We start from the raw sequence: 27,251 nt of genomic DNA, 5'->3' as shown, positions 1-27,251 counted from the left end.
TACGCTGCACTCCCTCAATATCAAGAATGTCCTTCCTCAACTTTGGAGACCAAAACTCCAGGTGTGGTCTCACTAGAGCCCTGTACAACTACTGGAGGACCTCTTTGCTCCTATACTCAACTCCTCTTGTTAAGAAGGCCAACATGCCATTTGCTTTATTCACTGCTTGCTGTACCTGCATGCTTACTTTCAGTGACTGATGAACAAGGATCCCCAGATCACGTTGTACTTCCCATTTTCCCAACTTGACACCATTTAGATAATAATCTGCCTTCCTTTTTTTGCCACCAAAGTGGATAATCTCACATTTATCCACATGAAACTGCATCTGCCATGCATCTGCCCACTCACCCAACCTGTCCAAGTCACCCTGCATCATCATAGCATCCTCCTCACAGTTCACACTGCCACCCAGCTTTGTGTCAGCTGCAAATTTGCTAATGTTTACTTTTAATCCCTTCATCCAAATCATTACTATATATTGTAAATAACTGCGATCCCAGCACCGAGCTTTCCGGTACCCCACTAGCCACTGCCTGCCATTCTGAAAGGGACTCTGAAATTCTGAAATTCCCTACCCTTTGTTTCCTGTTTGCCAACCAATTTTCTATCCGTCAGCCCCCTACCCCCAATACCATGTGCTCGAATTTTGCCCACTAATCTCCTATGTGGTACCTTATCAAATGCTTTCTGAAAGTCCAGGTACACCACATCCACTGGCTCTTCCTTGTCCATTTTCCTAGTTACATCCTCATAAAATTCCAGAATATTATTCAAGCATGATTTCCCCTTCATAAATCCATGCTGACTCGAACCGATCCTGCTACTGCTATCCAAATGTGCCACTATTTCATCTTTTATTATTGACTCCAGCATCTTCCCCACTACCGATGTCAGGCTAACTGGTCTATAATTCCCTGTTTTGATAGCATAAACACAAGTTTCAGAGGCATTCTTTCACCTCACAAAAAGCTGTGGAGGCCAAGTCAGTTGATATTTTTAAGGCAGAGATAGATAGATTCTTGATTAGAACGGGTGTCAGGGGTTATGGGGAGAAGGCAGGAGAATGGGGTTAGGAGGGAGAGATATATCAGCCATGATTGAATGGCAGAGTAGACTTGATGGGCCGAATGGCCTCATGCTGTTCCAATCACTTACTGTATGACCATATGACCTTATTACATTATGTCACACATGTGGTAAAAATAGTTTAGCAACAAGATATTGTGTGTTGAACTCACACATTTGGTATTATGAGTTATTAATAAGTTGCTTATCCAACAACAATTTATTCTGCACCTTTACTTTGTACAATTGAAGGACAAATTGTATATTTGTTGTATCTTCCTTAGGGTTGATACATCATTAAGTTTCATACTTCAGGTTACCTGCTTAGACAGGATAATTTTGGACTGAAATCAGATTTTATTTAGAGTTATTTGAAATCAGCAAATTGAGCAATTCACCTCTGGATCTGTTCCATACCATTACAGCGTTTCCACAAGCCTTTCTAATTTTCCTCTACAATGGTGAAGCTTTGAAAGGCAGTCTCCTTTCAAAAATCGTCAGGTGCGGTTTTGCATCAAGCATGGTAATATTTTAATCAAGAACACACACTTCACAAAAGCCAATTAGTTGCAAGGACCAGCTTCCATTCCTTTGATTACAGAAGATCTCATTGAGCTACGGAAGCTGATTAACAGGTTTAATAGGAGAGAGAGAGAGAGAGAGAGAGAGAGAGAGAGAGAGAGAGAGAGAGAGAGAGAGAGAGAGAGAGAGAGAGAGCATCTCTGGAGAACTAGTATAGTAGTGAGAGGGCGAGAAAAGGTGGAAGACGGGTGGTATCTGGGTGAAATAGGGGGTGGAGAAGGCGATGGAGGCCCAGATCTGGACTGCTCAGTTCTGATGGCAGGATGCTTCTCAGCGGGACAGGCGGCATCTCTGGAGAAAAGGAATAGGTGACGTTTCAGATTGAGACTCTTCTTCAGACTGAGAGGCTGGGGAGAGGGAAACTAGAGGAATGAAAAGGTATAAAGAGCAAATGAATGAAAAGTATGAAAAGAACAAATCAAAGTCAGCATTGATTATCAAGGAAAGATGGAGCCCACAATGTTCCATTGTTGGCTGTGGAAAAGGTGATGACGAGGGGCTACGAACAGTAAAACTAAGCAAGGCGATAGTAAATCTAGTAGGATGACTAGGGTGGGGGAGGGACGGAGAGAGAGGGAATGCAAAGGGTTACTTGAAATTAGAGAAATCAATATTCATACTGCTGGGTGCTCTACCCCCTCATAACAATTGTGATCATCTTCACTCATTTTACTAATATTTGCTGTGGGCCTTAATTTTCTAAGTATGCACTTCTCTAAACCCTAGCGTCCACTAATTAGTTTAAAGCTTTAACGCCAGCCTTGAGTTTAGAGATGCAGTGTGGAAACAGGCCCTTTGCCCCACTGAGTCCGCACCAACCAGCAATTCCCGCACATTAACACTATCCTACACAGACTAGGGACAATTTACATTGCAGCCAAGCCAATTTACCCACAAACCTGTATGTCTCTGGAGTGTGGGAGGAAACCAACGATCTCTGCGAAAGCACGTTCACAGGGAGAAAGTATATAGTCCATCTAGACAACACCCGTAGTCGGGATCGAACCCGGGTCTCACTGGTGCTGTAAGGCAGCAACTCTACTGCTGTGCCACTGGGCCGCCCCTTTGGTGTGCACAGAAGGAAGACATTTGCGCTATTGAGTCCATGCTGGCTGGATCTGTTCTGTTCCATTCTCCTGTTCGACCCCTGAAGCCCCACAAGTTTTTTTGCATAGAGGGTGGAGAGAGTCTGTAAAGCACTGCTGGGGGTGATGGTTGAAGCAGATATGTTAGTAGCATTTAATAGACTTTTGGTTAGGCTTACAAATATGCAGGGAATGGAGTGTATGGGTTATGTGCAGTAGATATGAATTGGTCTTGGCATCATATATGGCACAGACATCGTATTTTTTTTTACTCTGCATTTTGCTCTCTTAATGTATTTTGCTGATTTCTAGACTGCTCCCAAAGTCATAGAGTGATCCAGGACAGAAACGAGCCCTTCAGACAAACTTGCCATGCCCACCAGGTTTTACACTTCAGGTTTCTACTTTATACTTGTACTTTATACTTCCATTTACCCGTGTTTAGTCCATATCCCTCTAAACCTTTCTTGCCCGTGTCTTTCAAACATCAGCATTGAAGTCACCCCTGTAGCTTCCTCTGGAAGTTCATTCCATATATAAGCCACTCACTGCTTGTGGAATATGCTCCCCAGATCTCTTTTAAGTCTTTCGCTTCTCACCTTAAACCAATGTCCTCTATATCCAGATTCCTCTGCCCTGCGAAAAGGACGGGGACCATTCTCCTTATCCACGTCCCACTCATGTGGTTGTATACCTCGATTAGGTCATCACCTAACCTCCCACTCTCCAAGGGATATCGTCACAGTCTGTCCAGAAAAATAAGTCCCAGCATATCCAGGAAATCCTTAATTTTGTTACTATGTCTGGCACTCTTGCATTATTTTTGTTAGAATCTAATACCATCCCAACTTCTTTCATTTGTTCAGGTTGGATCACTTCCCTGTGTTTTTACATCAGGTTGGAATGCATAATTGTTCTATTTTCTGCATTTGTCCCGTATGTGTTATGGGCCTGTCCCACATACGCGACTTTTTCGGCGACTGCCGGCACCCGCCATAGGTCGTTGCAGGTCACCGAAAATTCTCAACATGTTGAAAATCCAGCGGCGACCAGAACAAGGTACGACTCTTTGGGTGACTACTCACGACCATACAGGCTTCACCCCGCGACATGTTGCCAGGGTGTCGCCTGTATGGTCATGAGTAATCTCCTCAGTCGCCCAAAGAGTCGTACCATCTTTCTGGTCGCCGCTGGATTTTCAACATGTTGAAAATTTTTGGCGACCTGCAACGACCTATGATGGGAGCCGGGAATCACCGAAAAAATCCCGTAAGTGGGACAGGCCCATTATCCATCGTCATATCTTCCATTGAAGGCCTCCAGTCCATCATAGCCAACTTTCTCCTCATATCCTTGTAGTTCCTTTTGTTTAAATTTAGGACCGTAGATTTAGATTTAATTACTTCATTTTCCATCTTAATAAAGGACTATCATTACAATCACTCTTGAAGGATCCACATCACAAGGTTATTGACTAACCTTGTCTCATTGCACAGTTCACACTCTATGATAAAAACGCTGGAAAGTTTGTACCATCTGCTGTTATCAGACTACTGAAAAGACCACCCATAAGCAAAGGGAATGGCCATGATCTCTTAACCTCCAGTATATCATTACGGCCTTGCACATTCTTTATCTGCACAACTTTATTTTTAATTGCAACGCTATAATGCTGTAATGCCCCTGTCCCACTTAGGAAACCTGAACAGAAACCTCTGGATACTTTGCGCCCAAGGTTTCTGTGCGGTTCCCGGAGGTTTCCGGAGGTTTTTGGCAGTCTCCCTACCTGCTTCCACTACCTGCAACCTCTGGCAACCACCTGCAACTACACTGCGTTACCTTTTGCAGCTGTATAGGGTTTGATCGTACTCATGTAGAGTGTGATTTGACTGGAGAGATGCAAACTGGATACTTGCGCTGCATCTTGATACATGTGACAATAATAAACCAGTACCAAGGTGTTTCTGGGTGATTTCACTGGCAATAAAATGTTTTTTCATGGGTTTAAGCCAACATGGGATAAACATGCTGTGGGGCCGATTCTAAGCATGTAACTGGAGTGCAGGAAACAGGGTGCTGTGGACAGGAGTCTTGGTACATAAACGGACCAAAGGAAATAGAACTTTGAGGCAGTACAGTGGTGCCTTATGCCCCTGTCCTACTTAGGAAACATGAACAGAAACCTCTGGAGACTTTGTGCCCCACCCAAGATTTCCGTGCGGTTCCTGGAGGTTTTTGTCAGTCTCCCCACCTGCTTCCACTACCTGCAACCTCCGGGAACCGCACGGAAACCTTGGTTGGGGCGCAAAGTCTCCAGAGGTTTCCGTTCAGGTTTCCTAAGTGGGACAGGGGCTTTACAGAGCCCGAGACCGAGGTTTGATCCTGACTAAAGGTGCCGTCTGCGTGGAGTTTGTACGTTCTCCTTGTGACCGCGTGGGTTTCCTCGGGGTGCTCCGGTTTCCTTACAAATACCAACGACGTACAGGTTTGTATGCTGCCTTATTGACTTCAGCAAATTGTGCCCTCTAATTTGGTTAATTGGCTTCTGCAAATTGTCCCTCGTGTGCAGGGAGTGGATGAGAAAATGGGAAAATATAGAATTAGTATGACCGGTGATCAACGGTCAGTGGACCAAAGTGCCTGTCTCCACGCTGTATCTCTAAACTAAATGTTGGCATTAAATAGAGCACAGTGTGGGAAACAGAGCACAGTGTGAAACTGAACTTTGGTAAGTAAATAAAGCACAGGGAGCAGAGCTTTAGAGAGTGAGAAATCAAACCACGGTGAGTAAAAGCACAGGAAGATGAGCATTGTTATTAAAAACAACACAGGAAACAGGACTCCAGTGAATAAACAATTGAAACTGAGCCTCAGTGTGCATAAGGAGCTTGGAAAACGCAACCTGGCAAATATAGGGACTGCAGACAACAGAACCTCAGCAAATTTAAAAGGAATGGAAGAAACAAAGCCCCTTTAAGTAAAGAAATATGGAGAATTTGGGTGGCACAGTGGTGCAGTTGGTAGAACTGCTGCCTCACTGTGCCAGAGGCCCAGGTTCGATTCTGACCTTGGTTGTTGCTGTGCTAATTTTGCATATTCTCCCTGTGACCATGTGGGTTTCCTCCAGGTGCTCCGGTCACCTCCCACATCCCAAAGACATGTAAGTTTGTAAGTTAATTGGCTTCTATAAATTGGCCCTAGTGTGGAAGGAGTGAATGAGAAAGTGGGATAACATTGAATTAGTGTGAATAAGTGATCAGCATGGACTTGGTGGGCAGAAGGGCCTGTTTCCATGCTGTATCTCTAAACTGGACTGAACTAAACTGAACTGATCTAAACTAAACTAAACTCAAACCAACATTTCTCAGACCTAATAAAACCAAAACAAATCAGGTTGTAACAGTATGTTATGTATATTCCTTCCATTAATTAATCACTGTTGTAAAGAGGATGTAAGGAGGCTACAACAAGGATGTAGAAAGATTTTAGAGGGCACAGATTGGTAAATGGGGATAAATGTGAAATTGTCCATTTGGATTATTCCTTGAACCATGTACCAGGGAATGTCTAAACAGGAGGATGGCACAAATAAATAGATGGCTAAAGATATGGTGCAGGAGCAAGGGCTTCAGAGATTTGTGTGATATTGGTACCAGTTTTAAGGGAGGTGGCATTTTGTGCAGCCAAAATTGTAATTGAACAATGAGAGGATTTTAAAATGGAGATGTTTCAGCCAAGAAAGAGAAGGCGTGGAATTTAATGACACAGCTTCATGGATGACCAAAACGGCAGATAATAAAATAGAACAGAAAATAAGAACAGGTGGCAGATTTTAAAGTTGTGTCCAGCGTCATACAAAGTCATTTTAAACCAGCGTGAATAGTGAATGTCAGGGAGGCAAGGTCGAGTGGAGCGGCCATTTTGAGAAAGGATGCTTAAGGAGGTTCTGATGTGAAGCAGGCTAGGGCAAGGTTTAGGCGAGCAATAGTGGTAGGCAGTGGCGGACTGGGTCTAAAAATATTGGTTGCCAGGAGACAAATGGGGCCCACCCACAACTACAATGCTATCATTTAACAGGGGCCCACTTGCCATCACTTGCTATCACTTCATCAGGGGCCCACTTGCCATCGGGCAAGCTGACACCCTGGCCAGTCCGCCATTGGTGGTAGGGGACTCTACAGTGAGAGGCAGAGATAGGAGATTCTGTGACAGCGAATGAGCCTCCAGGGTGGTGTGTTGCCTCCCTGTTGCCAGGGCCCAGGGTTTCTCAGAGTGAGGACAGGACAGTCTGAAAATGATGGGTGAGCAGCCAGAGGTCAAGGTTCATTTTGGTACCAACAACATCAGCATGACAATAGATGAGATCCTGCAAAGAGAATTTAGGGAGTTAGGTAGTAAATTAAAAAAGCAGGACCTTCGAGGGCTGTGGTTTCAGGATGCTGTTTACAGATAAAAGGATGTCGAACTAGTGAGAGGCTTTTAAATGTGAGGTTGGGAGAGTTCAGGGACAATATGTTCTTGTTAGAGATAACCCGTGTTCGATTCTGACTTCTTGTGCTGTCTGTGTGGACTTTGTACGTTGTCTCTGTGACCGCCTGGGTTTTCTCTGGGTGCTCCAGCTTCCTCCCACATTCCAAAGATGTGTTGATTTGTAGGTTAATTGGCTTCTGTAGATTGTCCCTACTATGTAGGATAGTGCTAGTGTACTGGGTGATCACTGGTCAGCATGGGCTCGGTGGGCCAAAGGGCCTGTTTCCACGCTGTATCTCAAGACGTTTTTTTTACCATGCTTATGAAAGAGTTAACTAATTAGTGCCATTCCCCTGCCCTTCCCTGACAACCATGTAAATATTCTCCTTTACGTATCGATCCAATTCCCTTTTGCAAGCTATTATTGATCTGCTGCCAACATCCTTTCAGGTTGCAACCCAATCATAACATTTCACTGCGTAAAAGGAATATTAATCTCACCCTTGGTCATTTTTCCAGTTACCTTATTTCTGTGGAGGAAGGAACTGCAGATGCTGGTTTACACAAAAAGATAAACACAAAGTGCTGGAGTAATTCAATGGATCAGGCAGATCCGTTCAATACGGATAACGGATCAACGGATCAGCCTCTTTGGAGAAACAGGATGGGTGACGTGGATGGGTGACGTTTCGGGTCTGAAGAAAGGTTCTGACCCAAAACGTCACCCACCCTTTTTCTCCAGAGATGCTGCCTGACCCACTGAGTTACTCCAGCATTTTGTGTCTAACTTATTTCTGTGACCTGGTTGCCCATCCGTCTGCCACTGTAAACCACTTCCCCTTCACAATCATTAACTCTTTGCAGAGATGATCAGAAATAGAACATCTGTGGCGATAATAGAGGCCACAGATCATTTCCCCATTGAGGCCCTCACACGTTTGAGGAAATAATTCACTTAATCCCACTCATTATGAGTCATTTTAATCAATCTTAACCAGTTGGCTTCCACAAAGCTTTCCATTGTTCTGGCAGTTCAGAAACAATGGCATTGCAGAGAATGATCAGCTTTTTATTGAGGCACTAAATAACTGACTAAACTGTACTTTAAAAACACCAATCAACACATCATTAATTTCTTTTTGGAAGAATCTATCTAAATGTATCTATGGGAAAAGAATATCCTCATCTAAAGTCTTGCTTAAGGCTTGTTAATTTTCTTCTAAGGTCTCCAGACGACTACCCCAAATCACTCCTCCCCCTACTGTAAGTTCTACTGTTTTATAATATAAAACAATGTGACTATTTTAAGAGCAAATTGTTCTTTTTTCTGCCTTTTTCCTTTATTTAATTTATTGGATGGAATTTGAAGGGAGACCTGACCAAAACAAATGCTCTCCATCCATAACGCCCTTACACTTTAGAGATACAGCAATCACCCTATACACTAGCACTATATCCTACACTCTAGGGACAATTTTACAAATTGCAGAAGCCAATTAACCTACAAACCTGTACGTCTTTGTAGTGTGGGAGGATCCTGGAACACCCAGTGAAACCTCACGCAGTCACAGGGAGAATGAACGATCTCCGTACACACAGCACCTGTAGTCAGGATCGAACCCAGGTCTCTGGCGCTGTAAGGCAGCACCTCTACCGCTGTGCCTTTGTTTCACTATGAGAGAGTTTACTGTTTGGGGATCAAAGGGCAAACATATTACAAATGCAAAAACAATCCAAGAGTGCAGGTTCATTTTTATTTTTTAATCGCTGGCTGTTATTAAAGGAAAGGTAATTTTGAAATAGAACTTGAGTGTAAAATAAAGAATAATATCAATTATTTCCGAAGAAATAATTAAAGAAGGTCTGTATATGGGGTTCCGACCTGAAATGTCACCTACTGCTTTTCTCCATAGATGCTGCCTGACCCACTGAGTTACTCCAGCACTATGTGTCTATCTTCAGTGTAAACCAGCATCTGCAGTTCCTTTCCGCACATCAATTATTTTTAAGGCCTTAATATGACAGAATGCTACAAGGTAAATAAAAAATAATTTTACTCACAATGATTAATTGTTACACATCCACATGGAAATCTGATCCATAATGTTTATTTATTTAGAGATGTCCTTATTGAAGTGTGAAAGATCCTGAGGAGCATGAATAAAGTGAATGCTCAGTCTTTTTACCAGAGTATTCTAAAACTAGACGCCATAGGCTTCTGGTGAGAGGGGAGAGATTTAAGAGAGTCATCAATGGTAATCTATATCTTGAAGCGACAGAAGCGGATACATTGTGCAGGAAGGAACTGCAGGTACTGGTTAACACCAAAAATAGACACAAATGCTGCAATAACTCAGCCGGTCAGGCAGCATCTCTGGAGAAAAGGAGGTTTAGGATCGAGATCCTTCTTCAGACTGAGAGCAATGGGGAGAGGGAAATATGATTTATTCTGAATGTTTTCGTACCTCTGGTTTCCCTCACTCGTGACTCTTGGTCTGAAGGAGGGTGTCAACCAGAAAAGTCACTTGCTTCTTTTCTCCAGAGATGCTGCCTGACCCGCTGAGTTACACCACTATCTGTGTCTGGAGTTTGTATGTTCTCCCTGTGACTGCATGGGCTTTCTCCAGGTCATAGCGTTATAGAGTTATACAGTGTGGAAACAGGCCCTTTGACCCTACATGCCCATGCTGAACAACATGCCCCATCTAAGCTAGTCCCTCCCACCTGCCTGTTTTTGGCCCTCATATGTCTAAATGTTTCTTAAAAGTTGCAATAGTACCTGCCTCAAATAACTCCTCCGATAGCTCTTTCCATACACCCACTGCCCTTTGCGTTAAAAAGTTACCACTCAGGTTCCCATTAAATCTTTCCCCCCTCACCTTAAACCTATGTCATCTGGTGTCCTCCGGGTGCTCTGGTTTCCCCTCACATTCTGAAAACGTGCAGGTTTGTAGGTTAATTGGCTTCAGTAAATTAAATTGTCCCTAATGTGTGTTGGATGGAACTTGTGTACTGGTGATCGCTGGTCAGAGCAGGCTCAGTGGGTCGAAGGGCCTGTCTCCACGCTGTATCTCTAACAACCAAAACTAAAACTAACACACTGCTACAAGTAAAGGAGAAGGGCTAACACATGAGATGGAAGATATCGCAGCGTGATCTGGTGACAGACTCTTCATCCCTTCATCAGGCACCTTCGACATCAGATAAGGGTCAATGTATAACCAGAATGACCCCTCGGCACTTGAGAAACTTTGAAAACATCCTGCTCCTCCCCGCCCCCACCCCCACCATCTCCACTCGCTGGGTTTCCTGTCTTATCTGGAGGCATCAAAGAAATTTTTGTGTTGCAGGGGGATGAAAATGTACTAAAGCACTGGCTTAGGTGGTGTCTGTCAGCGGAGGTAATTACCAGCGGCTGAGGAGCACTTTGCGGCACTTTCATTGGTGTCAGCTCTGCAGATCCACTAATGCAGGTGTAGTGGGAGCTAACATAGATTTCCACACAGTTGCACCTTCAGGTGAAAACCAAATGCACCGCGACCCAGGGAATACCAGGTGCTGAAAAAATGTTTCCCGAAAAGACACAGTGGCGCAGCAGTAGAGCTGCTGCCTTACAGCACCAGAGAACCGGGATCGATCCTGACTACGGGTGCTCTCTGTACATTCTCCCTGTGACCACGTGCGTTTTCTCCGTGTGTTCTGGTAGTTATTTAGTGGATTCAAATTCCTATTTTTTTAATATCTTTTAGCAAACATTTGTTTTGATGAAGGTGTGATTTCCAGTGAACAGGAAACAAAATTCCATTAGCGTTTGCCACCTCCTTATCAGGCTCAGACTGCAAGTTTAGTTTAGTTTAGTTTATTATTATGGTCATGTGTACCGAGGTACAGTGAAAAGCTTTTTGATTGCGTGCTATCCAATCAGCGAATAAACTATACATGATTACTAGAGCCAGAATGTTTAGGCACTAAAAAACACGGAAATAGGCAGGCATAGAAGCATAATAAAATTACAAAAAAGGCACGAAAAGGGCATTTATTGACAAAAAAAGGCATAAAAAGGCATTTATTTCCACCACCAAAATATGGTTAAAAATGATAATATAAAGGTATACTACATTAAATGACCAAAGTTGCCTGGTTGCACATAATTACTAGTATTTTTTTCAAATTATCTGGTGTTAAACTATGCCGTCTGTCAGACAGAATATGCTTAAGTTGTGAAAAACTGCTTTTTACCTCAGCTGAGGTCACTGGTGCATACCCGGAAAGCTACAGACTCTATATTCATGTAGATATCTTGTGCATTGCAACTACCTTTGAGAACTTTAACTATGTTTTCTATTTCTTCGAGAACTTTGTTAACTTAATTCACTCTCTCACATTTTTCTTGTATGTCTTTACCTACATAGCCATGAACTGTACAAATATCATCAGTTACTTTGTTGAAAACCTGCAAGTTATTCACTAATGTATTGCCACGTTTCTCAAGGGAAGTGATAGCTTGTGGGAAGTTTGCAAAATTGGAAGCAATAAACACAAGATCGTGGTGGAGGGACTTTTCACTGACGATCCTGACTACAGCAGATTCTTCTTCTTCAAAACAGTTGATGATTTATTTTATCTTTTTTAAATTTGCAGCATAGTAGAGTACAACAGAGAGCCATGTACCCCACCTAGTCAAAATGGGCTGAGGAGGTAGCGGAATCTCGGGTGACATTTCCTTGAACAACTGCACACATGATGGAGCTTTGAGGAAGATTTTCTGAACATTGGAAACTAGGCGATCGACATTTGGAAACAAGCTACGTATGTGCTTAGCAATTCTATGAAGTCCTTGAGCTAAGCAGGTCTAATGCAACATTTTGGGGAATAATCTTTAAAGGGGCTGTCCCACTTGGGCAACCTATCGTCGAGTTAAAAAAAATGTCTTGGCCCATCCAGCTCGAGGGCACTCGCCTGGAAAGCCTCGAGCTGGATCAACCGTCTGCGTTGAAACCGCAAGCTGGATCGACCCGTCCGCATTGAAACCGCGAGCTGCATCGACCGACCACACACACACACACACACACACACACACACACACACACACACACACACACACACACACACACACACACACACACACACACACACACACACACACACAAACAAATCACAACGGCAGGGGCCAGGCAAAGCGGAGGAGCGCTGTCTGCGCAATGAAGAGGAAGGTAAACGGCTGCCAAGTAACGGTAAGTCCTTTAGAGAGCGCGGGGGGGGGGAGAAGGGGGGGGGGTGAAGGGGGGGGGTGAAGGGGGGGGGGCGAGAAGGGGGGGGGAGAGAAGGGGGGGGAGAGAAGGGGGGGGAGAGAAGGGGGGGGAGAGAAGGGGGGGGGGAGAAGGGGGGGGAGAGAAGGGGGGGGGAGAAGGGGGGGGGAGAAGGGGGGGGGAGAAGGGGGGGGGGGGGGGGGGAGAAGGGGGGGGGAGAAGGGGGGGGGGAGAGGGGGGGGGGGGAGAAGGGGGGGGGGAAGGGGGGGGGGAGAGAAGGGGGGGAGAGAAGGGGGGGGGAGAGAAGGGGGGGGGAGAAGGGGGGGGAGAATGGGGGGGAGAAGGGGGGGGGAGAGAAGGGGGGGGACTGAAGGGGGGGGGGAGTGAAGGGGGGGCGGAGGGAAGGGGGGGGGGGGGGGGGGGGGGGGGGGGGGGGGGGGGAGAAGGGGGGGGGGGGGGGGGGGAGAAGGGGGGGGGAGAGAAGGGGGGGGGAGAAGGGGGGGGGGGAGAAGGGGGGGGGGGAGAAGGGGGGGGGGAGAAGGGGGGGGGAGAAGGGGGGGGAGAAGGGGGGGGGAGAGAAGGGGGGGGGAGAGAAGGGGGGGGGAGGAGAAGGGGGGGGGGGGGAGAAGGGGGGGGGGAGGAGAAGGGGGGGGGAGAGAAGGGGTTGGAGAAGAGGGGGAGAAGGAGTGGAGACACTTTTAAGAAGTTTAATAAAGTTTAGCGGGCATTTTACCTACCTGTCGGTTTTCCCTGGTCCTGAAAACTCCAATGAGCCAATCAAAATGCCCGGTCAGCGAAGGAGATTGCCTACGGCTGCCCTCGAATGCCTGTAACTAAATAGTGATCCCACTCCACTGCCATGATTCAAACAGAACCATGCCGAACAAATTTTACTCGCGGAAAATCTTTCAACATGCTGAAAATGTTTCCGCGACCTAGCTGAGGCCGCGTGTATTCGAGATCCTCCCTTGAGCATGAAGGAGAGTTCCAACTACCTCATAGGACCTCCTAGGAACTCGTGTCGACCATGCTGCGAGTTTGAGTCAAGGACAAACTCTTCTAAACTCGCAGATTCGGTGACCCAAGTGGGACAGGCCCTTAAGTCACAAACAGAAGAACATTCTCGTGTTTTATACCTTCTGGCCAAAGTACAGCAAGTGAAGACATAAACAACTGAACAATAGTTGAGCTGTTTGACTTCTCCAATACTTCCGATGACAACAAATACTCCTTTGATGGTTGACCTGCCCCCAGTGTACCGATGACCACATTGGCGACATAACTCCCCACAGCATCAGTTGTCTCATCTTTTGAGATCCATATTTTGTTGCATGCAACTTCATCTCTAATTTTCTGCACAACAATGTTGAAGTTGCTTTCAACATCATTTTTCCATAATGATGACTCACTCGGTATATGTTCCTCTGTGTATTTCTCTAAAAAACCTTTGAGAGGTTTGTTTTCCAATTTCCACAGTGGAATTCCAGCATCAATGAATGCCTTGCACAGATCACTTGAAAACTGAGATATGAGACTGGAGCCAGCAGTAAATGTAGTGAGGAGACAAGCTTGGATATTTTGCTTGGGTGGTCTACACTACCAGCAGTATCAACATTGACTTCTCTAATTTTAGATAGCCCTTGTATTCTCCCTCCTCCTCCTCCCCCTTCCCAGCTCTCCTTCTAGTCCTAACGTCTCCGCCTCTTCCTATCTTTTACCCGCACCCCCCCCCACATCAGTCTGAAGAAGGGTCTCGACCAGAAATGTTGCCTATTCCTTCTCTCCATAGTTGCTGCCTCACCCGCTGAGTTTCTCCAGCATTTTTTGTCTACCTTCGATTTTTCCAGCTAATGCAGTTCTTTGTTAAATAGATCTTGGAGAAGACTGAACCAGCGGGCAGCGGCACAAACAAATGAATGAACGACAGTGGCACCCCCGGTTTTGTCCCGATGGTGGAAGTTTCCTTGTAAGTTGCACTATGTTAACACGTTAATAATAACATTAATATTAACGTGTTAACATAGAAAATGTCATTATAATCACGGTATAACTATAGAAAATAGCACGACCTTTTAGCAAAACGGCCAAAAAAGGATAATTTAGGCACTTGATTGTGAAAAAGGCAATATCCCGGTGAAATCATCAAAAAAGACATGAAAAGGCACATGGCATTTATGGCAAAATCCTGGGTTTAATGATTACAATTGAGCCGCCCACACTGGACAGATACAGGATAAATGGTTATAACGTTTAGTGCAAGATAAAGTCCAGTAAAATCCGATTAAAGATAGTCCGAGGGTCTCCCGTGAGGTGGCTGGTAGGTCAGGACTGCACTTTAGTTGATGATAGGATGGTTCAGTTGCCTGATAACAGCTGGGATGAAACTGTCCCTGAATCTGGAGGTGTGCGATTTCACATTTCTGTGCCTCTTGCCTGATGGGAGAGGGGAGAAGAGGGAGTGACCGGGGCGAGACGCTTGCTTGATTATGCTAGTGGCCTTGCCGAGGTAGCGTGAAGTGCAGATGGAGTCAATGGAAGGGAGGTTGGTTTGAATGATGGTCTGGGCTACATCCACACCTCTCTGCAACAGGAATGGACCCAACCAACTTTGTGTCAATGCTTCAACCTACTACTCATCGTCAGGGTGCGGGCTAATACCCGCACAGTATCCACGTCGCCGAGGTGCACCAATTTCATCAAGTTCCACACTGAGCCAGTCCCAAAACTCATGCAACGAGGCCACTCAGCCCTTCAAGTAACAGAAGGGATATCAGACCGGTGACCTAACTAAGGTCGTCATGTGCGATGAAGTAGATATGCAGAATATGATTCCATTTGTGGAGAAAGCTCAATTAGAATCAAAGATAGACAAAAAATTCTGGAGTATCTCAGCGGCCTGGGCAGCTAAGATTGAAGAAGTGTTCTGACCCGAAACGTCACCTATTCCTTTTCTCCATAGATGCAGCCTGACCCACTGAGTTACTCCAACACTTTGTGTCTATCTTCGGTACAAACCAGCATCTGCAGTTTCTTCGTCTTCAATTAGAATCATGGTCTATTTATCAAAGCCATCCTTGGAAATGTACGAAGTGGTAAGAAAGGCTTATGGTTTACTTGCCTTCATTGGCTTCAATCGGCCCGTTCGCGGGGCTTTTCATCACCCGGCCCGGCCCAGCGCGGCTTAAAATTGGCCGTGGGATCTTCCACTGCCCCGTGGTCAAATTGCTGCATTGAGGCTCCTGATGTTGAAGCCCCCGCGAACGGGCCGATTGAAGCCCCACGATTCGAGGCGGACGAAGCTGCTGTTGCTGGAGTTCGGAGTCGGTCACCAACTAGGTCAGCGTCCACAGGGCCTGTGTCCAAAGCCTCACGTGTGTGTGCACGTGCGCGCACGTGTGTGTGCGTGTGTGCGCATGCGCATGCGGCCGCCAAGAAATTGTGTCCCCCCCCCCCTCATGTTTTGAGAGCAATTAACCTGCCTGCATTTTTAGTTGATTTAAATGGGGACAGTCCCTACATGACGGTTTCACACAACTCCTAGTTATGAAGGGTCCCGACCAGATACATCACCTAACCCATTGAGCTACTCCAATACTCAGTTTCCTCTCTCCTGGCTCTCAGTCTAAAGAAGGGCCTCGACACGAAACGTCGCCTATTCCTTCTCTCCAGAGATGCTGCCTGACCCGCTGAGTTACTCCAGCATTTTGTGTCTATCATTGATGTAAACCAGCACCTACAATTCCTTCCTACACACTCAGCGCTTTCTGTTGTAAACCAGCATCTGCAGTTCCTTGTTTCTACTCTTCCCCGTTTATGACCTGTGCAATGATCGGTATAGTATATTACTGTCATGTGTATCATGATACAGTGAGACACTTTGTACGCTATCCAGCCGGATCATACCATACACGAGTACAATCCACCCATTTAGTTTAGTTTAGTTTTTGTTTTGAGATACAACGTGGAAAAAAGTCCTTCTGCCCTCAGAGTCCACGCCGGCCATGGATCACCACCTATTCACACTTGTTTTATATTATCCCACTTTCACATCCTACACACTAGAGACAATTTACAGCAACCAATTAGTCTACAAACCTGCACGTCTTTGGAATGTGTGAGGAAACTGGAGGAAGCTGGAGAAAACCCATACGGTCACAGGAAGCACATGCAAACTCCACACAGACAGCACCCGGAGTCAGGATCGAACCAGGGCCTCTGGCGCTGTAAGGCAGCAGCTCTACCGCTGCGTCACTGTGCCACCCTGTGCAACCATACATGACTACACCAGATAGTGCAGAAAGAGAAAGGAACCAGTGCAAAACATAGTGTTACAACTGCAGAAAGAAAGTGATACTGGGTGTCATGGTACACCAGTCATTGAAAGTGGGCATGCAGGTGCAGCAGGCAGTGAAGAAAGCGAATGGTATGTTAGCTTTCATAGCAAAAGGATTTGAGTATAGGAGCAGGGAGGTTCTACTGCAGTTGTACAGGGTCTTGGTGAGACCACGCCTGGAGTATTGCGTACAGTTTTGGTCTCCAAATCTGAGGAAGGACATTATTGCCATAGAGGGAGTGCAGAGAAGGTTCACCAGACTGATTCCTGGGATGTCAGGACTGTCTTATGAAGAAAGACTGGATAGACTTGGTTTATACTCTCTAGAATTTAGAGATTGAGAGGGGATCTTATAGAAACTTACAAAATTCTTAAGGGATTGGACAGGCTAGATACAGGAAGATTGCTCCCAATGTTGGGGAAGTCCAGGACAAGGGGTCACAGCTTAAGGATAAGGGGGAAATCCTTTAAAACCGAGATGAGAAGAACTTTTTTCACACAGAGAGTGGTGAATCTCTGGAACTCCCTGCCACAGAGGGTAGTCGAGGTCAGTTCATTGGCTATATTTAAGAGAGAGTTAGATGTGGCCCTTGTGGCTAAGGGGATCAGAGGGTATGGAGAGAAGGCAGGTACAGGATACTGAGTTGGATGATCAGCCATGATCATATTGAATGGCGGTGCAGGCTCGAAGGGCCGAATGGCCTACTCCTGCACCTAATTTCTATGTTTCTATGTTTCTATGATACAGCTACAGATAAATGAGGCAATTCCTAAGGCCAAAGTTATAAAACGAGACCCATTATTTGTGTACTAGTCATGTCTCTACTATTTATTTCATTCCCCTTACATGTTTTTCCTCTACATGCTCAATTTTTGTAAGGTGTCCTTGAGACTCTTGAAAGGCGCCCATAAATAAAATTTATTATTATTATTATTATACTACATTGAACATGTAGAAACAAGGGACTGCAGATGCTGGGTTGCTCAAAGGGACACAAAGTGCTGGAGTAACTCAGCGGGTCTGGCAGCATCGCTAGAGAACTTTGATAAGTGACGTTTTGGGTCGGGGCCCTTCTTCAGACGACATAGAAGTGTGGTTCAATCACTAAACCATAATGTTGACATTGAATATAAAGCAGTTAAAGGTGCAATACTTATTGCACGCAATGAAATGGCATAGTAATTCCAATCTTTTGCTTTCTTAAAAATGGACCATAATTTCAGACATATCTTTGTGATGCAAGACACATTTTGAAATCATGCCTATTTATTTTTGATATAGTGGCTGACACAGTGGTAGATATAATGGAGCTGCTGGTTCACAGCTCTGGTCTCCCATGTTCACTCTTAACCTCTGCTGCTGTCTATGGGGAGTTTGCATATCGAAGGATGTATGGAAATTAGGATACAGCTATTTGATAGTACAATGTCCTGTAGCTAAAACTCAAAATCCCTAAAGCTTCAATGTTTAACCAAAAAAAACATAAAGTGCTGGAGTAACTCAACAGATCATGCAGCATCTCTGGGGGACATGGATAGGTAGCCTTTCACCTTCTTGATTCTTCAGTCTGATATAGGGTCCCGACCCAAAACGTCACCTATCCATGTCCTTCAGAGATGCTGTCAGCGAGTTACTCCAGCACTTTGTTTTTTATTGTAAACTAGCATCTTAAGAGCTAGATAGGGCTCTCAAAGATAGCAGAGTCAGGAGATATGGGGAGAAGGCAGGAACGGGGTACTGATTGTGGATGATCAGCAATGATCACATTGAATGGCGGTGCTGGCTCGAAGGGCCGAATGGCCTACTCCTGCACCTATTGTCTATTGTCTATTGACTTTAGACTTTAGAGATATAGCATGGAAATAGGCCCTTCGGCCCACCAAGTCCTTGCTGACCAGTGATCCCCATACACTAGCACTATCTTACACAATAGGGATAATTTACAATTTACAGAAGCCAATTAACCTACAAACCTGCACGTCTTTGGAGTGTGGGAGGAAACCGGAGCATCCGGAGAAAACCCACGCGGTCACAGGGAGAGCGTACAAACTGTTCCAACTCTGTACAAACTCTGCAGTGGATCTTGTATCCTTAATGCTTAAACTATTGAATTATACAAACCCAAAAACCTGGGGCTTTTGGCCAAAGAACTGGCGTCAATATACAGTATCCACAACCGATGGAACTCCACTCACAACCTTCAAAAATCAATCAGACCTTTGAAAAGGTTAAAAACACAGGGATAATGTTGAACTTTGGAAGAAGTGGAAAGCTGACGTTAGAGGAAAAGGCTGCCTGTGAGAAACACTGTTGGATTTTCCTTTCCATTGCAAACTGCAAAGAGGACCATGTTACACTCAAGCAAGCTGGTTGTTTTGGGGACAATTGATTACTTTGAATGCTGTTTCCTTTGGAAATCTCACAGACTAACCACAGAAGGGCAATAGTTTCTCCCAACCCCCAAAAATTTCCAAAAGTTTCACGTGCCAAGGGTCTGACATAAATGGATTCCTGACTTCAATAACTATAAACATCATAACAAGCTTGTGGTTGGCGTCAGCGCATACTCTTCATTGAATCTAGCTGTCTCTGTTGGCTGGGGCTGCAGGAGCCCCTTTACTGATGGGCTGGCACAGTGGCGCAGTGGTAGAGTTGCTGCCTTGCAGCACCAGAGAACCATGTTCGATCCTGACCACAGGTGCTGTCTGTGCGGAGTCTGTATGTTAGAAACATAGAAACATAGAAAATAGGTGCAGGAGTAGGCCATTCGGCACTTCGAGCCTGCACCGCCATTCAATATGATCATGGCTGATCATCCAACTCAGTATGCTGTACCTGCCTTCTCTCCATACCCCCTGATCCCTTTAGCCACAAGGGCCACATCTAACTCCCTCTTAAATACAACCAATGAACTGGCCTCAACTACCTTCTGTGGCAGAGAGTTCCAGAGATTCACCACTCTCTGTGTGAAAAATGATTTTCTCATCTCGGTCCTAAAGGATTTCCCTTTTATCCTTAAGCTGTGACCCCTTGTCCTGGACTTCCCCAACATCGGGAACAATCTTCCTGCATCTAGCCTGTCCAACCCCTTAAGAATTTTGTAAGTTTCTCTAAGATCCCCCCTCAATCTTCTAAATTCTAGCGAGTACAAGCCGAGTCTATCCAGTTCTTCCCGTGATTGCATGGTGTTGCCCCAGGTGCTCCGGTTTCCTCCCACACTCCAAAGGCATGCGGGTTAATTGGCTCTGTAAATTACCTCTCGTGTGTAGGATGTAAAACTGGGACTAGCGATCCCCATATACTAATATTATCCTACACACACTGGCGATAACTTACAATTTTACTGAAGCCAATTAATCTACAAACCTGTACGTCTATGTAGTGTGGGAGGAAACTGGAGCATCCGGAGAAAACCCACGCGGTCATAGGGAGAACATGTAAACTCTGTATAGACAACCCTGGTAGTCAGGATCAAAACCGGGTCTCTGGCACTGTAAGGCAGCAACTCTACCGCTCCACCACGGTGCCCCCCAATTGTGGGTCAGCAATAAATAATTACTTTGCCAGTGATATCCAGATCATTAAAATCAATTTTTTTAAAAATCCTTGTGGCAATTGATACACCACGGAAAAGGGCTCTTCAGCCCACCGAGTCCATGCTGTCTCCTTCACGCTAATTCTTGTCATTATATTTTTGCATCCACTCCCTACACTCTAAGGGAAATTTATGGAGGCCAATAAAACCTACTAACCCATATGTCTTTGAGATGTGGGAAGAAACCGAAGTACCGGAAGGAAACCCATGCAATCACAGGAAGAACGCGCTAACTCCTCGCGGACAGCACCCGAGGTCAGGATCGAACCCGGATCTCTGGTGCTGTGAGGCAGCAGCTCGACCAGCTGTGACACCGTGGCTCCCTTTACTACCCAGTGATTTGACCACACCTTGGCACTGGGCTATGCCGAGCCCCATTACTTGAGGAGAGGTGTTCTTGCATTGGAGGTAGTTCAGAGAAGGTAATGAGGTTGGTGCCTGGGATGAAAGGGTTAGCGTGAGGATCAAGCTGTGCCTATTCTCATCATCACTTTACAGAATGGGGTGATCTTTTTGAAACATCAAAAGTTCTGAAGTTCTGAAGTTCTGAATAAATGCTAAAATTACAATTCTATTTGTGGAATATTTTCTGGACTTTCGAGGCTCTATTCCAAAATAAGGGGTTGTCAGTTTAAGCTGAAGGTGGGAGTATTTTTTTCCCACTTGGGATATGAATCTTTGAAATTCTTTAACCAAGTGAGTTGTGAAGGGGGAGTTATTGAAGATATTCAAGGCCTTGGCTGATAGAATTATGGACTATATGGACATGAAAGCCATAAGGTCATAAGGAATAGGAGCAGAATTAGGCCATTCGGACCATCAGATCTACTCCACCATTCAATCATGGCTGATCTGTCTCTCCCCCATAACCCCATTCTCCTGCCTTCACCCCATAACCTCTGCACCTGTACTAACCAAGAATCTATCTATCTCTGCCTTAATGATATCCACTGACGGCCTCCACAGCCTTCTGTGCCAAATAATTCCGCAGATTCACCACCCTCTGACTAAATAAATGTCTCCTCATCTCCTTACTAAAAGAACATCCTTTAACTCTGAGGCTATGACCTCCAGTCATAGACTCTCCCACTGGTGGAAACATCCTGTCCACATCCACTCTAAACCAAGCCTTTCACTATTCTGTATGCCCATGGGAATAAGCAGATGAAACTAAAAACAGATCAGCCGTGGTTTTGTTGAACGGGAAAGCAAGTTTGAGGGACCACATGACCTTCTCATGGTTCCTATGGCACCGATAACAATGGGGAGAGGACAATAAAGTCTCATCTCAATCAATTATGCAACTTAGTGGGGAATTTGCAACTAATGGTTTTCCCATGTATCTGATGACCTTGCATTACAAGCTGTGGGAGGTCACCGTGTGATGTATTTTGCTGCCACCATACTATGACCTGTATGAAAAACAACCATTCAATATGTTCACTATTTTAGTTGATAAAAACACAGCATTATTTGGGCAGTTTCCACCTTATTTCATCATTCTAAGTTTATCGACCTTGTTGCAGACAATTGGCACTTACTGTTTTGACGTGGAAAATCATTGGTTTCAATTTTCACAATAAACTAGGAGGTTTAGAGGTAAAATGTGTACTTATTTAGTAAAGTTCTGGAGTGCATTTCGAAGCATTGCATATTGCACCATGATACCATCTGAACTTCAGACATCGAACACACACAGACACACATAGACACACACGTGCGCACAGATACACACAGACACCCACAGACACACACGTGCACAGACACATACAGACACACACAGACACATACAGACACACACAGACATACAGACACACACAGATGCACACAGACACACGTGTGCACAGACACGCACAGACACACACTCACACACATTTTCACCAGAATCATTGATACACCCAAGTATTTTAAATTAACACATGGAAACCTTAAATATACATTATAAATAATTATAAATTTTGGAGGAAAATGAAAGGTAGTTATCTGATGTAATGGCTTATAATTTGTATTTATTATTTGCAAATAGAAACTATATTTATGCACTAATGGATTTGCAACATTGATGGCGACTTCACTACAGCCCCTCCCAACTAACCTCCGCTACCCCATGATCAGCCAGTCTCCTCATGCTGGCTCAGGGCCACACAATGGTGCAGCTGGTAGAACTGCTGCCTCACAGCGCCAGAGACCCAGGTTTGATCCTGACCTCGGGCGCAGACTGTGTGGTGTCTGCACGTTCTCCCTGTTGTAAACTAGCCTAATTGATGTAAAACATGGTGCAAAATCGTTTGGAAATGCATATTTAGCTGTACAACCATCCCAGGAAAAGATCTTGCCCACCGTATGAAATAACATTCTAGAAAATGGGCAGCACAGTGGCACAACGGTAAAGTTGCTGCCTTACGGCGCTTGCAGCGCCAGAGTCCCGGATTTGATCCGGACTACGGGTGCTGTCTGTGTGGAGTTTGTGTGTTCTCCCCGCGACCGTGTGGGCTTTCTCCGAGATCTACGGTTTCCTCCCACACTCCAAAGACATACAGGTTTGTAGGTTAATTGGCTTGGTGTACAGTATGTGTAAATTGTCCGTAGTGTAGGTAGGATAGTGTTAATGTGCTGTGGGTCGCTGGTCAGTGTGGACTCAATGGGCCGAAGGGCCTGTTTCCACACTGTATTTCTGAACTAAACTAAACTAAAAATACAAGCAGTGCAGTTAGGCGATTCCAATACAATTGCTTTTATTTCACAACGTTCAAAAAACCTGGTGTTAGAGAACATTTACGAGGATTTGTGCCAGGACTCAAGGGTCTGGGAGGTTGAGCAGGCTAGGACTCTATTCCTTGGAGCACAGGAGGATGAGGGGTGATCTTATAAATGCGTACAAAATCGTGAGAGGAATAGATCAGGAAAATGCACAAAGTCTTTTGCCCAGAGTAAGGGAATCGAGAACCAGAGGACATGGGTTTTAGGTGATGGCGGAAGGATTTAATAGTAACCTGAGGGGTAACTTTTTTTTTCTGGAAGGGTGGTGGGTGTATGGAATGAACTGCCAGAGGAGGTAATTGAGGCAAGTACTAATCATAATCATCAGAATCATACTTTATTAGCCAAGTATGTTTTGCAACATACGAGGAATTTGACGTGCCATACAGTCATACCATTAAATAAGCAACAAAACACACAAAATTTATTTTAACATGAACATCCACCACAGTGACTCCTCCACATTCCTCACAGTAATGGAAGGCAAGTTCAATCTCTTCCCTTCTTTGTTCTCCCGTGGTCGGGGGCCTCAAGCTTTCCATTGACAGGACGATCTTGGCTCCCGTAGCCGATGGTGGGGCCTCTGCATCAGGGCGATCAAGCACCCGCATCGGGGGGATGTCAGCTCTACCGCGCTGGGCGATCTACCGTGCGTCGGGGCTGGTCGATACCTTCTGCGACTGGAGCTTCCCGACATGAGTCTCTACACGAGCTCCGCGAAGTTGAAATCCGCAGGCTGCAGTTGGAGCATCGATCCCAGGCAAGGCATCGGATCAGATGGTAAGTCCACGTCCCCACGGTGGGGCGCAAAGTCAGTCCCGAGCAAGACCTCCAGCTCCATGATGTTAGGCCGCAGAGCGACCGGAGATACGATCCGGAAAACAATCGCATCTCCGGCACCGTGAGAGATTGAAAAAATGTTTCCCCTGACCCCCTCCTCCACCCCCCCCATTTAAAACTAATCAGAGAACATTAACACAAACTGTTAAAACATACTAAAAATAACAAAATAAAAGAAGAAAAGACAGACAGACTGTTGGCGAGGCCGCCATCGTGCGGAGCAGTTTAAAGAACATTTAGATAGTTACAGGGATTAGATGTGTTTAGAAGTATATGCACCAAACGCAGGCAGGTGGGAGTAGCGTAGATGGTATATGTTGGTCGGTGTGGGCAAGTTGGGTGTTTCCACGCTGTATGACTCTATGACAGGTAAGAATCAATGGGTCTGGAGATCAAACTTAGGTAAGGATTACATATTTACTTCCCTGTAGGATATTACTGGACCTGAAGGATTTAACTCAGTGGGTCAGGCAGATGGTGGAATCTTGAGCAAAGCACAAACTGCTGGAACAACTCAATGGGTCAGGCAGCTTGTGTGGAGGGAATGGACAGACGATAGGGAGGAAGATCAACAGAAAGAAGTAGGGTATGTTCTATTATGCTGCCTGATTGACAGTTCATGAAAAACTAAATAGTGGGGGGGAGGGGTTGACAAATTGGGAATATAAAGATGGAGTTAAAGGGGAATTGAGTACAGGAAAAGTTACAAAGGTTTCCCAAAATAATGGGAAGGAAAGTGCGAGAAGGAATAAGAGAGTAGGGTCAGGGCCAATAGTGACCGGTGTGAGATGGGAGGTGAATACCGAAGTTAAAGTGTTGTATATGAATCCGCAATGTATAAGAAATAAAGTGGATGAGCTTGAGGCTCAGTTAGAAACTGGAAAGTAAGATGTTGTGGGAATTACAGAGGCATGGCTGCAGGAAGACCAGGGCTGGGAACTGAATATTCAAGGGTATACGTCCTGTTGAAAAGACAGACAGGTGGGCAGAGAGGGTGGGGTAGCTCTGTCGGTGAGGAATGAAATTCAGTCCCTTGCAAGGGGCGACATAGAATCAGGAGATGTAGAGTCAGTATGGACCGAACTAAGGAATTGTAAGGGTAAAAAGACCCTAATGGGACTAATCTACAGGCCCCCAAACAGTAGCCTGGATATAGGGTGCATTGAATCAAGAGTTAAAATTGGCATGTAGCAAAATGTAATGCTATAGTTGTTATGGGAGATTTCAACATGCAGGTAGACTGCGAAAATCAGGTTGGTACTGGACCCCAAGAAAGGGAGTTTGTGGAGTGCCTCCATGATGGATTCTTAGAGCAGCTTGTACTGGAGCCTGCCAGGGAGAAGGCAATTCTGGACTTAGTGATGTGCAATTAACCGATTTGATAAGAGAACTCGAGCTAAAGGAGCCATTAGGAGGTAGTGACCATAATATGATAAGTTTTGATCTACAATTTGAGAGGGAGAATGGAAAATCGGAAGTGTCAGTGTTACAGTTGAACAAAGGGAACTATGGAGCCATGAGGGAGGACCTGGCCAAGGTTGACTGGAAAGATACACTAGCAGGGATGACAGTGGAACAACAATGGCAAGTATTTCTGGGAATAATACAGAAGATGCAGGATCAGTTCATTCCAAAAAGGAAGAAAGACTCCTAGGGGAGTAAGGGGTGACCGTGGCTGACAAGGTAAGTCAGGGACAGTATTGAATTGATTGAATTGAATTGAATACCTTTATTGTCATTCAGACCTTACGGTCTGAACGAAATTTCGTGCCTGCAGTCATACATACAATCATACAATAATAAACAACAATAAACACAAATTAACATCCACCACAGTGTATCCTCCAAGCACCTCCTCACTGTGGTGGAGGCAAAAATCTTAGGGTTACTGTCTCTTCCCTCCTCTTCTCCCTCTGCGCTGAGGCGATTCCCCACCGGGCGATGGCACAACAGTCCCGCGGCTCACCGAACCCCGCAAACGGGCCGGTTCAAACACCGCGGCCCGGGGGTGGTTGAAGCTGCCGCCCTCCAGTCCAGCACACGCAGCCGCTGGCCCGCGGCTGAACCCCGGACTCAGGTCACCGCCTCAGAACGCCGTCCCAGCCACCGGAGCACCGTTCCAGCCCCGAGCCGGATCGCCCTCACGTGAGTACCGTTCTCCCTCGGGCTGGGCCACTCCGACGGGAGTGTCGTTCCACCCTCGGGCTGGGCCACTCCAACGGGAGTGCCGTTCTCCCTCGGGCTGGGTCACTCCGACGGGAGTGCCGTTCCACCCTCGGGCTGGGCCACTCCGACGGGCCACAGCCCCTCACGGGAAAGTCTCTCAGCCCCTCGCCAGGCCGCTCTCACAAGAGCGCAGTTCCAGCCCCGGGCTGGGCCACCCTCATGGGAGCGAGCTCAGGGCGAGTCCTGTCAGCTGCCAGCTGCCAGCGGAGCTGTCAGTCGCCAGCTCCGCCATTAGGCCTCAGCGTAGACGGAGGCAGAGAAGGGGGATACGACAAAAAGGTTGTATTCCCCCGAAGGGAGAGACAGCAAGCCCCGTTTCACCCCCCCCCCCCCCCCCCCCACATAAACACGACCTAAAAACCAAAAACGTAACTAGACAAAACGAAAAAAACAACACAAAAAAGTAAAAGACAAACGGACTGCAGGCGAGCCGCAGCCGTTCCCAGCGCCGCCACTTCCGGATAATAGTAAAAGAGAAGAAGTATAACATAGCAAAGATGAGCGGGAAGCCAGAGGATTTGGAAACTTTTAAAGAACCAGAGAAGATAACTAAAATGGGAATACGGGGATAAAAGATGAGGTACGCAGGTAAGCCAGCCAAGAATATAAAGCTTCTTTGGGTATGTGAAGATAAAAGAAAATTAAGACCAAAGTTGTACCCTTGAAGACTAAACAGGTGAATTTATTATGGGGAACAAGGAAATGGCAGACTAGTTGAACAGGTACTTTGGATCCGTCTTCACTAAGGAGGACACAAACAATCTCCCCGAAGCACCAGTGGCCAGAGGATCTAGAGTGACGAAGGAACTGAAGGAAAATCACATTAGGCAGGAAATGGTGTTGAGTAGACTGATGGGACTGAAGGCTGATAAATCCCCAGATCCCGAAGGTCTACATCCCAGGATATTTAAAGAAGTGTCTCTAGAAATCGTGGACGTATTGGTGATCATTTTCCAATGATCTATAGATTCAGGATCAATCCCTGTGGATTGGAGGGTAGCTAATGTTATCCCACTTTCTAAGAAAGGCGGGAGAGAGAAAA

The sequence above is a fragment of the Amblyraja radiata genome, chromosome 2, assembly GCF_010909765.2.
Source record: "Amblyraja radiata isolate CabotCenter1 chromosome 2, sAmbRad1.1.pri, whole genome shotgun sequence".
Classification (NCBI taxonomy): Eukaryota; Metazoa; Chordata; class Chondrichthyes; order Rajiformes; family Rajidae; genus Amblyraja; species Amblyraja radiata.
This window is presented reverse-complemented; position numbering follows the sequence as displayed.